The sequence below is a fragment of the Drosophila nasuta genome, chromosome 2L (genome assembly GCF_023558535.2).
Source record: "Drosophila nasuta strain 15112-1781.00 chromosome 2L, ASM2355853v1, whole genome shotgun sequence".
In the NCBI taxonomy this organism is placed as follows: domain Eukaryota; kingdom Metazoa; phylum Arthropoda; class Insecta; order Diptera; family Drosophilidae; genus Drosophila; species Drosophila nasuta.
The window spans coordinates 8093595-8107379 of record NC_083455.1 but is presented as its reverse complement, the minus strand read 5'-3'; positions in this window follow the sequence as shown (position 1 = coordinate 8107379).

Below are 13785 nucleotides of genomic sequence, written 5' to 3'. Positions count from 1 at the left end.
ATATTTTACATGCTTAGCTAACATATATTATATTAGCTTATGGCAAAAAATATTTGAAATAATTAAAAAAATATTATGATAACAAATATTGTGGAAAATATGTGAAAACTCTATTATTTACTCGTTATGCAGTGATTTATTTAATTGATTCTTGTGATTAAAAAAGAACACAAATTAAATGTAATCTTGATCGCATATTGACTGTGAATTGTGCAATAACCTTAAATTATACAACATTCAAATATAGACACAAATAATGTTGTTTTAATTTAATAAATTCTATTGACAGTTTGTTTGGCAACAGTAACTAACAGTCTCTGGCTTACAAATTAAATCCCATGAATGTTGAACAACAGCAAACACAACACGGACACACACTCTCACACACACACACGTATGCAGACAGGCATATCCGTTTCCCCTTTGACCTTGCGTTGGGCATAAACAAGTTAAATCCAATAAAAACATTTTGTTTAGTGAATTTATTTTGTAAACGACCTTGTCAACAGGATGATGAACACGTTTTGCAAATATTTACGCACAACTTGTCTGGGTGTGCCAGCATATGAGTAAGTGTGTGTGTGTGTATGTGTGTGTATATGATACACACATTCAATATTTATTTTGGCTGCGTAGGATGAGCCTTGCTTCTAGCCAGAAAGGACTGGCCGTGATATAAATTTAATTCAATTAAGAGACTCGGCCAGTTTTGCCTTTAAAAGTGACTGCCATGCCGAGAAAAGGTCAGGGATAGGTACATGGTGATAGAGACACAGAGAGAGGAATGTAGGGGGAAATGCAATGTCACAGGCAGTACAATAACAACAAAACCCCATTAACATTTTCATGGAAAAACTTTGTGCTAATTGCATTTATGGCACAAAAACCTCAAAGTTCAAAATCAGTACCAAAACAAGTAAGAAAGCTACAGTCGAGTGTACTCGACTGTGAGATACCCGCTACCCATTTTGAATAAAAGAAATATATTTTGCGGTATTTTCTAAAAATATACCGAATATACTGCAAAAATACTAAAAATATACCAAATGGTTTATTTGGTATATCGACATAGTACCGCATTCAAAATATACCATAGACGGCACAATATACCAGATTGTCAGCCAAAGCAACTAAGACGCCTAGTAAGTAGGCGTTTTTGCCCATACAAAAGTATTTCTTTAATAACTTCGACAATTTTTATCTGATCGCAACCAAATTTTCAGGAATCATAACTACTATAGTAGTTATTGTATATACCAAAATTCGCAACTCTAGCTGTAAATTTACGCTTGTTATTCGATTTTTTTGATTTGCGGGAGCGGAAGTGGGCGTGGCAAAAATTTGAAACAAACTTGATCTGCGTGCAAACATAACAAATGCTGCCGAAAAAAAATTATAGCTCTATCTCTTATAGTCTCTGAGATCCAGTGTTTCATACGGACAGACGGACAGACGGACAGACACACAGACGGACAGACGGACATGGCTATATCGTCTCGGCTGTTGACGCTGATCAAGAATATATATACTTTATAGGGTCGGAGATGCCTCCTTCTACCTTTTAAATACATTTCCTGCCGGCACAAAGTTATAATACCCTTCTACCCTATGGGTAGCGGGTATAAAAATGTAAAATCGGAAAAATTTTGGAAAATGAAAAATTTAAAAATCCGGAAAATTTTGTGAAATGAAAAATGTAAAATCCGGAAAATTTTGGAAAATAAAAGAATGTAAAAATCGGAAAAATTTTGGAAAATAAAAAATGTAAAATCGGAAAAATTTTGGAAAATAAAAAAGTGTAAAAATCGGAAAAATTTTGGAAAATAAAAAATGTAAAAATTTTGGAAAATAAAAAATGTAAAAATCGGAAAAATTTTGGAAAATGTAAAAATCGGAAAAATTTCGGAAAATGAAAAAATGGAAAGATCGGAAAAAATTTTGGAAAATGAAGAAATGTAAAAATTTTGGAAAATTAAAAAATGTAAAAATCGGACAAATTTTTGGAAAATGAAAAAAATGTAAAATTCGGAAAAATTTTGGAAAGTGAAAAAATGTAAAATCGGGAAATTTTTGCAAAATGAAAAAATGTAAAAATCGGAAAAATTTTGGAAAATGAAAAAATGTAAAATTCCGGATAATTTTGGAAATTGAAAAATGTAAAATCGGAAAAATTTTGAAAAATGAAAAAATGTAAAAATCGGAAAAATTTTGGAAAATGAAAAAATGTAAAAATCGGAAAAATTTTGGAAAATGAAAAAATGTAAAAATCCGGAAAATTTTGTGAAATAAAAAAAATAAATATCGAAAAAATTTTAAAAATTAAAAAATGTAAAAATTTTGGAAAATGAAAAAATGTAAAAATCGAGAAATTTTTGGAAAATGAAAAAATGTAAAATCGGAAAAATTTTGGAAAATAAAAAAATGTAAAAATCGGAAAAATTTTGAAAAATGAAAAATGTAAAAATCCGGAAAATTTTGTGAAATTAAAATATGTAAAAATCCGGAAAATTTTGGAAAATAAAAAAATGTAAAAATCGGGAAAATTTTGGAAAATTAAAAAATGTAAAAATCGAGAAATTTTTGGAAAATGAAAAAATGTAAAATCGAGAAATTTTTGGAAAATGAAAATATGTAAAAATCGGAAAAATTTTTGGAAAATGTAAAAATCGGGAAAATGTTGGAAAATGAAAAATGTAAAAATCGGAAAAATTTTGAAAAATTAAAAAATGTAAAAATCCGGAAAATTTTGGAAAATAAAAAATGTAAAAATCTGAAAAATTTTGGAAAATGTAAAAATCGGAAAAATTAGCTCTATCTCTTATAGTCTCTGAGATCCAGTGTTTCATACGGACAGACGGACAGACACACAGACGGACAGACGGACATGGCTATATCGTCTCGGCTGTTGACGCTGATCAAGAATATATATACTTTATAGGGTCGGAGATGCCTCCTTCTACCTGTTACATACATTTCCTGCCGGCACAAAGTTATAATACCCTTCTACCCTATGGGTAGCGGGTATAAACAGAGCAGAAAATGCAATTAGCACTCGAAGCGCCAGAACGAGACGCCTTCAAAAAGAGGCTTGCCGCGTGCCACGCCCCCAAAAATTAACAGTCATGAGTATGATGATGATGACGGCAACGATGACGATGACAATGGCAGCAAGTGGAAATGCCAAGAAAATGTGCGGCACCTAATTAAAAAACTTGTGGCTCCCATATAATTTTATACAGCTGGAGAATCAAGTAAGGAAAGGCCGAAGAGAACAGAAGTGAGGAAGAGAGAGAGAGAGAGTGAAGAGAGAAAGGTGGAAACGAGGATTGGAGACCAAAAAGGAAAAGGGGAATTCAGCTTTTTGAGGTGACAACGGAAAATTGTATGATTTTCGCCTGCCACTTGGAAATTGACAATTTGTAGTGCAATAATTTGACAGACAAGCGACCACAGCCGCTGGCAAGGATGCAAGACAGTCGAAACCACGATGCGAAGGATGGAGGAGGTGCCAATGGAATGTCAGCAAGAGGCAGGACGTTGTTGATGAGGCCGCAGTCATGGCCACAAAAGCATAAACAAGCCAAGCAAAAGGCAAACGCAAGGCAAGGCAGAGCAACAGAGCATCTTGGCTAACAAAGTATGCTATCATTTACGGTTATTCACAAATTTATGAACAAACCAGAATGAACTTTTCCACTAATGAACTTGGTCACGTTCCGAGTTCGCTGACTTACGAACTATTCGTTATTAAACTACAATATACAATATTTTTAGATAAACTGTGTATAGATTTCTAAGTGCTTGATACTTAAGTTCATTAAGAGATAAGAAGGTAAGATGGTTTTATAAGAAATACTAATAAGAAAGTATTTTACCAAGGAATGAAGCTCACTTCATCAAGTATTTCAATTATTATTATGATGATTAAGAAAAGATAGAAACGCGTGCCGATGCTTCAGGTGTAATGTCACTGGAAAAAGAGTTGAAGAAATCATTAAAAGATTTAAAAAAAAGAAATCAGTCAAAGTAATTAAAGGACTATTAACCAGATATTGTATGCTTTAAAAATACCCCAGCAAATTGAACCTTATAAAACATGGTTTCTGAAGTTTCTGGAAAGAACGTGATAACATCCTGGCAACATTCATAGTTGTTACTCATATAAGTTATAATTTATTTGAAAGGCTTATGCATGTAGCACACATAACCTTAGCCCTTTTTAGATAGTAATAGCCTATTTGGGCGTTCTAAAAACTCAGATCATATATGTCACAATACTAGTCGCGCAACTTATAGTAATTAATAAAAACAGAAGAATAGTAATTAATAATATCAAACATATTATTTAATACGATTTATAATTAGTTGACAACGTGATAAAAATATATCACAAAATTAAATGATGCGTTTAAGTTGATGTTTGCATTTTCACATATGCGCGATTTAATTTAAATATTTTACGTATAAGAAAACATAATATTAACATGCAAATAAAACATGTGTAGCAATTTGCCAGTTGGTTAACACTTAATAAGATAGTCATTTAAATATCATTTCAAGTTTAATGCTTACTTTGACATGAGAACAAGGTAATCTACGAATATAAATATTTTCTGTCAGGCAAAAAGAAATATATATAAACACTTAATAAACTCTGATTAACCTTACTGAAATCAGTTCATTTAATTGGAAAAAATAACTGAAATGTTGATGTTGAGAATGAAGCGACGGAGTTGCGGCTTGTTGCACGTTATGCTGCAGCAAGCCGTTGCCAAGTGGCAAGTGGCAAGAGGCAAGAGGCAATAAACAAGCGGAGAGCAATTAATATTTACGGCCAATAGGTTGCATGTAAATGACGCTTATTAATTGAACGTTGCATATTTTTCAGCTCACTTGCAATTTGATGATGATAAAATATGAACAATATTCATTAACGGCAACGGTACTCTGTGGCATCTGCAACTCGACTCCGAAACATGTGTGTGTGTGTGAGTGCGAATGTGTGTGTGCTGATCCGCATTATTGCCACATTTAATTAGTCGTTGCCAAAGGGGAAATTCCAATGCGTTGACACAGGCGATTATGTTAATAAGCCCAAGAAGTGCCAAATGGACTCTAGTGAGAGAGACAGAACATAGGAGAATAAAAGGAAAGAGGGAGAGAGAGCAACCGTGAGTGAGAGAAACTGCTTGAACAATGTGTAATGTTGTTTAATTGTTCATTGATGTTCATCACGGCGTGTAAATTTGCAAGCTCATTGGCCTTCCCATTCCCCTTCCCTCTGGCAGGCCATTGTCATTTCCATTCCCATTGCGATTCTCATCTCATTATGCTGGCTCTATTTGGGTTTACATTGGCATTGATATGTCGATTTAAGTGCATTTATTTAATTGCACAACATTCACGCGTTTAATGCGCATTAATGAGACATGACATTCTAATTGGATTAATTGCATTTATTAAGTGCCGCGGCGACAGCGAAAAGCTGCAAGCTACAAGCAGAAAGCCAAAAGCCAAAAGCCAAAATCCAAAAGCCGACTGACGACAGCCGGCGGACGACATCCGACAGCTGTAAGTTGAAAGCTCAAATCTGATTGAGTTCTCTCTCGACTCGGTCAGCAGAAATCAAGGACTATCCCCCTCCAATTGAACAGACCGCAGAGGACTCTTCAGTCGGCTACAAAGCAACACCAATTGTAAATTGTAAATTTAGTGCCATTCAAAGTGCCTTGAACAATGCTCTGATGGAGTGGAAGCAACTTAATCACGTGTTTGATTGATGTGTTGATAGCTAAAATATATTGAGATGCATGTACATAATTGACAGCTAAACACGTGTGCACTTAATAGTCACGTAAATACTTTTTAACTAAAAGAATTGAAAGCAAATAAATCAATGGACGAATTTATTATAGTTATTTATTATAAGTACTTGTGATTATACAAATATTAGGACTTGTGTACGAAAGTTTAGATTTAATTGATTTTTTCGTATATTAACTAACTAATCTTTATATTTGAGTATGTTGGTACTTTAATTTTATTGTGTTTGCCATTGCCATCTAAATATACGTGTGCATTTGATAGTCATATAAAGATTTTTTGATTAAAATAAAATAAATCAAATATAAGTTAGAGTTACAAAAATATATTTAGCAATTTCAGTTTAAGTGTAATTTTACTTTGAAAAGAAATAATTTTGTATTTTTTTAGTGTGGCAATAATTTCTCAAAATGTAAATTTTCATATTTAAGCAATTTGTCATTTTTGTTCTAACAATGTGAATAAACAAGTATGTTATGTATCTCTTAATTGATAGCTAAACATGAGTGCATTTAATTGTCGAAGAAATACTTTTAAATTTAAAAAATATTAATCCAAGTTACAAAATTTTACAATTTTATATAATAACATAATTTAAATTAAATAACTTATTTTTTACAAATTAATTTAGAATAGTAAATTTGATTAAAAAAGTATTTTGGATATTTTCTTGAGTTGTAACTTTTATATTTTAATATAAAATTTTGAAAATGAATAAATAGAATTCATTAATTAAAAAGGTAAATTTAACATCCTTTTCATTTTACTTTTGAAATCATTATGACATATATAAATATAAGTTATTTTATTTGGAATAGTACCATGAAATGTATACTAATAATATGTTATTTATATAAGCCGTAAATGTTTTGCAATATAATTATAATTTAGTTATATAGTATTATGACGTCTTTTCGTATATGCATTATTAAAATCTGAAATGAATATATCATCTTTCGGATAGGGAGTCAAACTAATTAAACGTATTATTAAATAATACTACATGCCACAGTTGTTCTATGTAGTGTGCATTAATGGGACAAATTACTTATGCTAAGAGACATAATTATCGTCGTCGCCTCTCTGGTCTCAACAGTCAGAGTAAAGTGAAAGGGAAAACGTGCCCACTGGAAGTAATATGTATAAATATTGTCATGCCCTCTTGACCAGGCCATAACTCAAAAAGGGCAGCAGCAACCACAGCTAGTTATTGGCCGAACCATCTGAACACTTCCTCCTCCTGCTTCCAATGCTTCAGTAAATAAAATATAAATAAGCATAAATCACGCACACGAGCAAACAAGAACATGAACATGATTAACAAGGTCATTTAACGGCACTTGTTTCGGCTCCTCATCCGGTTTGGGTCAACAGAAACAAAAACCAAAACAAAAGTGGGCGTGTTCCAAGAGAACATTAGTCCCGCAAAGGCTTAAACAGGGTCGCCTCCCAGCGCCTCCCATAGCTCTATGAAAATTCGATTATTATATTAAACGCTGCAACGCCCCTGGCAACTGCCTCGCTGCCCAGCCCTGGACAGGTCCTCTACTCCTGGACCCGTTGTTGTTGTTGTTGTTTCTTTTTGTATAGTCGTAGATATATATTACTCCAGGGAGACATTTGATAATAACTTGCGGCCAATGTTGACTATAATCAGCATAAGTTAGCCAACTTTTCTTTCATATTACCAGCCAGCCCCATACTGCAGTTGGCCTTTCCCCACCATCCCTTTAGCACTCCATCCACGCCTCTGGCCCTGGCTCTTGGCCTGTTCCATCCACAGACAACGCACATATTTTCGAGCTGACACAGCGCGCATTAATCATTTGTATTGGTTTTTTGCCTTTCATTGGGGTAAACAAGTCAATTTCTGGGCTGCTCTTGTTTGAGGTGGAGAAAACATCTGAATGAAAAGTAAGCCGATTAAAGTGAACGAGAAAATACTGGAGTATGTCGACAGAACAATACTAAACTGTTTGTTTATTGAGATGTTTCTAATAGCAGTAAATATTTGCGTAATATTCAACAGAAGACCATTTGATTTCCAATCGAAAGTAAATGATTCAAATTATGGGCAAGAATAAAGCTTGTAAAATAAAATTTGTTGATCAAACTCAACTAAAATGTTGTAACAACTTAATCAAGCATTCTAAAGATTCAGGTTTTATAAAAAGCTCAGACAAAAAACATTGTAAATATTAAAGAAATAGCTAACGCTTTGATTCCAGCAAAACCCAAAAGAAATCACAACATTTTTGTCTGTAGACTAAAAACAAATCTAGCAAATAAAAAAAAGAAAATGGCAGAGCAAAATAAAAACGAGAGGAAAATGCGAAAAATATTGAACACACTCGTACACAAGTTCTTATAAATACGTTGCACAGCTCCATTTGAGAAATTGTCTGCAACGGGTCAATTGTTTGTGGCTTTTGTGCACATTGCTGCCATGTCATTCCCATTTAATATGTAGGAGACACTACACCTCGATTCTTCTTTACCTCCCTCCCATCTTTACCACACATAAGACTGCTTATCCATTAGCCGGAATTTGATTTGCAGTACGAAGCATTTCTGGCATTTCCACTATCAAATGCAAGGATTTGAGTTTTGTAACCCGGATAAAGACTGAATTAAGATGTTAAAGCTAAAACCTGTTGAAAGCAATTTAGAGATCATGTGTATTAAACCCTCCAGCATAATCACGTCAATTCTTCAAAATCCCCTTTTATTTGTTTCACTTTTGTACAGGGTATTAAAACCAAAGGTTAACGCCTGCTGTGTGGGCTGCGCTGCTGTCTGCTTGAGACAAATAAAAAATTATGTTGCATACCACATGCTGTCTAAGCTCTGCGCCCTTGCTTCCGTATGCAGCAAATAAAATTTAATTTAATATTGAGAATGTTTAAAAAAGCAGAACAACCTGCAAATACTCTAAAAAAAATTCAAGAAATTAAATAAGTTTAAATTATTTGTATATTATATTTTAAAATAGTATAAATAAATTTTCTTTCATTCATTTTTAAAGGAACTTAAAGCCACTTTTCGTCTATTATATTTGCAAAATTTCCAAGCATCTGAAAATTTCCATATGCATAAAGTAGAAAAGAAACGAGAGAACGTCTCAGCAGTTGGGAAGATTGCAAGAGGTTTCCAAGCAATTTATGGCAACTGTGCAACTGTGAAGAAACTGAGCAAAAGGGAAAAGAGAAGGGAAGAGAAGCAAAGCATTTGCTACTCAGCTTGCCTTAAAACACAAGGCAGTCTCATTGCTGGCTGTGCTGATTATGTGCCCTGGCAGTTTACACGCTTAATATATCAAATATGCGACTATCAAAAAAATATAAAATTTATTACGCGTATTGTGCAGCCACATAAAAAATAAGAAACAAGAAAAATGTACGAACAAAAATATGCAGAAATGTAGTGAAATGTTTTTATTAGCACACGAGGCGGCTGAATGTAGGCATGTTTGTATTAAATTTAAAGCTCTTACAGGTGTGAAAGTATGTGAATATGTGAGTGAGATGTATGTGAATATATATGCGTGTGTGTGTGTGTGTGAGGTGCTATTAGCTGAGCAAATAAACAACATTTTGCCATTTTTCATTTCAGAGTGCGCAGAAAAGAAGTAAATAGAAAAGTGAAAGCAGTTAAAACAAACGAAATCAAATACGGGATAAGCGACAGCTTGTATGTTTGTATGTGAGTGTGTATATCTGACTCGCTCTGTGGATGGTTATGTATGTATGTGTGGGTGTGTGGCAACTCTATGTCGGCTTGCTACACTTGTTGCAGACCTTTTGCTATGCACTGTGGACTAATTTACCAATTTTAAAGCAAAACAAATCCATTTTGTTTGCCATTAATAAATATTTACTTTTTATCATAAAAACACTATTTTCTAAGTTATGTTTTGATATTGCTCAACATACAACTTTAAACGCATTATATTATCATATAATGTAGTGTTGTAATGAGTTGTCGTATACTTAATATTTAAAGCCAAAAATGTTTACATATTTAATTGTCAATCAAAAACTATTTCAAAAGATTCAATATTTTACGATTTAAAAATGTTTGGTTTTTCTAATTATAAAGACTGATGAATTTATTATTAACATCAAATCTGTATAAATAATTATTATTAATTATATTGCATAAAATGGTTTTTAGAAAAATAATAATAAGAAATAGTTTATAATTTAGTATTAAATTGTCAACAAAAATAGTAATTTATGCCATTGTGCCGTGTATAGTGAAACAATCCACGTCCTTCCCATATCGTCGCTTCACTATGCAGCTGTAGCAAATGAATTAACAAATTAAAAGCGTAACAAATTGGCCTGGGGAAAAGGCAAACGAATGTTGCATGCTGCCTGCTGCATGCTGCATGTTGCACGCTGCTCGTCGCTCGCAGCCCGCTGCTTCTTGTCTACTGTCTGGTGTCTGCAGCCCGTTGGCATCGCCTGCCACTGGCTGCTTTAAGTTGATTTTAATTAAATTAGCAAGAGCGCAGCACATGTCAGTGATATGGATGAGACCACTGCATGCTCCAAAGCATTCTAAACAGAGTTAGCTGCTGTCTAAACTGTATAACTGTAGAGCTGTTTCTCTCACAACCAAACCAGCGAATAAAAGGGTTGAACTGCCATTGCTAACCGCACTTATAACCTTACTAAACTGGGAGCTAATATTCTTATGGCTTTATTGTTCTCTTTAAATAAGTAAAAAGGGAAATTATTAACATTGATACCCACAATATAAATAATCTTTGAGACTAATTGAATTAATACTTTTTAATATTTAAAATGAGTCATACATTTTATAAATTAAAAGGATAATACGTTTCGAATTGTATATAAATTGTATAGTTGCATTTTTAATGTAGTATGTACATATATACAATTTCATATATATTGAATAATTTTATATTATAAATGTTATTTGTTAAACTTTTATTACTAAATAACTGGTGCATTTTGAACAATTTTAAAGTAATAGTATATTCATATACCAAATATAGTCTTTGCTATATATATTTTTTATTTTCTTGTAAATGCATTTGGTTTATTGTAGGAGTTATCACAGTCGAGCAAAGTGAAATTCTGAATTCTGAAAACTCTTCACAATTACTTTAATTTCAATTTTTTATGGTTCTAATATTAATGGTTTTATTGTTAACAGATTAAAATCAAATTAATTTATTGATTGTTAGCTTCTCATTTATTGTTCATTAATTAACACTACTTACGCGACTAATTAAGTAAATAATACACTTTGATTATCCATCAACAACTTTCAACTAATTCCAACTCTTTAAGTCATTTTTAAGTCTACTTCCAGCTCCGTTCCCTTCTGCTCAGTCTATTGCAATCGCTGGCAAAGTGTTGCGGAAACCCTTCAGCCAAACACTTTAGATAAAACGTGGCATATCATGCATATAGCGAGCAGCCCGACAAAGCGAAGTCAACTGAGTGATTACAATACCCAGTGGTGGCATTTGTAAGGAGCCCTTAGCCATAGAAAGCCCCCTGCAATTCGCTTTCCTTGGCGTCCTCATCGCAGTTTTATTGCATTTTTATCTCCATTTTATGTGGTGGGCTCTCGCTTATGGCTTTGCTTTTACCATTTTTCATGTCGCTGTTGTTTGTTTTGCGCAGATAATTTTCTGGATTTAAGAGCGGCCAGCTGAAAGGTATGCTTTATATTTCTCAGAAATTTTGTGTGTCTCACTGGGAGCTTGAAACAAAAGCAGTCTTATCACATCTGGCACTCGAAAAAACTGAAATTGAAATTGAAATTCATAATTCTTCACACAATACCCAACTGAGCGTTAAGCTAATTTAACTTAAGTGAAATCACAATGAAAGGATCAATATGTTTTTTTTATATATTTCACTTGTGCTGTATGGAAAATGGAAATGCAATGCAAACATTCGTCCACATAATAAATCTTTTCAATGTCGGAGCGCACCAAAAAACAAAAAAGAAAAAAAACAACAAAACAATGAAACTTGGTTTTCATTTGATTTTCTCGCGTGGCTGGCACTCATCAGTCGCTACCCAATCACAGTCCGAGTTCTCAGTCCGGCTGGGGACAATCATTTGTTATTTGATTTGCCCAACGGACACTGGCGAGTCCCTGCGAAAGTCGGACGTTCCAATTTACCAGGACGATTGCCGGTTATCGTTGACAGTTGGCCCCGGGACAGCTTCACTTTTTTGCCTCCGCGTTTATCCAGCAACCAACAGTCAGCAGCCAGCAGATCTAGCTGCAACTCGGCAAACGTATTGTCAATTTTGGTAGCACAATTTTACTGTGCTGTCACTTGAGAAGACCAACGGCAGCATCATCCATTGTCGGACATAAACAAGCAAAAGCACTGCACTGATGACTCTGATTGCTCTCCTGATCCTGATGAGGTGTTGATGCGAGTGGTCAACTTAGCGCCGGAGTCAGTCAAGCACAAACTGGATTTACCTTTAAATGGGGCTGTGAGAGTCAAATCAGTGACAACGCCAACAAATTTGAAGCCCCAGAAAACATCCTTGGAAATGTAAACGTTGCCTATTCTTTATTATTTGTTAGAAACTGAATAATCTTCAGTGTGTTGGGAAAATATTGCAAGTGCCGATGAAGCTATTTAGCCTCAATTTATGTAAAGAACTTTTCTTGCTTCTTTGTTGCAGTTTGCTTTCATTTGGTTACAGTTTTATCCATGCTGAAGCCAGAGATTTAAAATTCATTTTACTTTCGCTTTTAGACATTTCCTCAACTTTTGTTTTACTTTCATTTCGCCAAAAATCATAAAAGAAAAAAATGGAGAGGGAAAAGAAAAGCGTAGCGAAGAAAATGCATCATGCAAGTTGAATTTAAGTTGGAAACTTTTCTAATTAAAATTAAATAGAAACTTCTTACTCTTACTCTTACCGAAGTTTTTGATTTGTATTTGCAGTTTGTTTTTTCATACATTGTGATATTTATTTTGCTATTTTCCTTTTGTATGTTTTTTATTTCATATTCAAGGTGTAATGAAAACAATGCGAGAATGGAAAGTTGTACGAGAACTTAAACAGTTGCTGACAAAGTTGAAGGTCAACTTGTTTATCTGCGAAAGTAAAAGTTGACCAGTTGAGTTTAGCCACGTTACTGAAGTGTTGAAAGTTGTGGGAAATTCGAAGGAAATGAAAACAAGACTTCAAAGCTTCACAAAAAAGATTCTCAAGTTAAAGTTAAAGATATAGTTCCTTGCATAGAAGCATAATTTATTTATGATTTTATTAATAAGACACTTTTAAATGCCAAACTTCAAGCAGCGCCATTTAATAATGAATGTTAATTTGCATTTAATTCAATAAAAACAACTAGGGGGACAATCATAACTGTCTCGAGCTTGACTTCCGCTTGAGCTTAAGACACTTGCCAAACCATTAGTCCCTCTCTCTGATAAGTTCCATGCATAAATTTCCATTTTTGCCAGAATGAGAGATTGTTGCGCCTACAATTTACATAATTTATTAACGAGAGTTTGAGCGTCAACTTCCGTTGAGGCCCTCGACCAGAGGCTCATGAAGAAAAGCAGGCGAAAAAAGGACGACTTCTAGATGGGATTCGAATGAAGATGGCAGCGGTGTGGTGAGCGGTGCTCATGCATAATTAAACACGTAATTAACCATTATTAACAACGTCTGATTTCAGTTGGGATTTCTTGGGAGGCTGTTACCTAATGAGTTTGAAAAAGATTCCACTGGGCAAAAGTTGGCTCCGCTTGTCCGTTTGTTGGGGCCAATCAGAGCATTTGATTTGTGTCCAAAGTGTCCAAAGCGTTGCCTCGAGTTACAGTTACAGTTGTTAATGAACATTAATTAATTAAGAACGTCTCAAGAGCGTTGCCTATGTACGTGTCGACCAGGTGAAACTTTAACACGCTCCGACACCGACAGCTAACAGGCCAATTATGT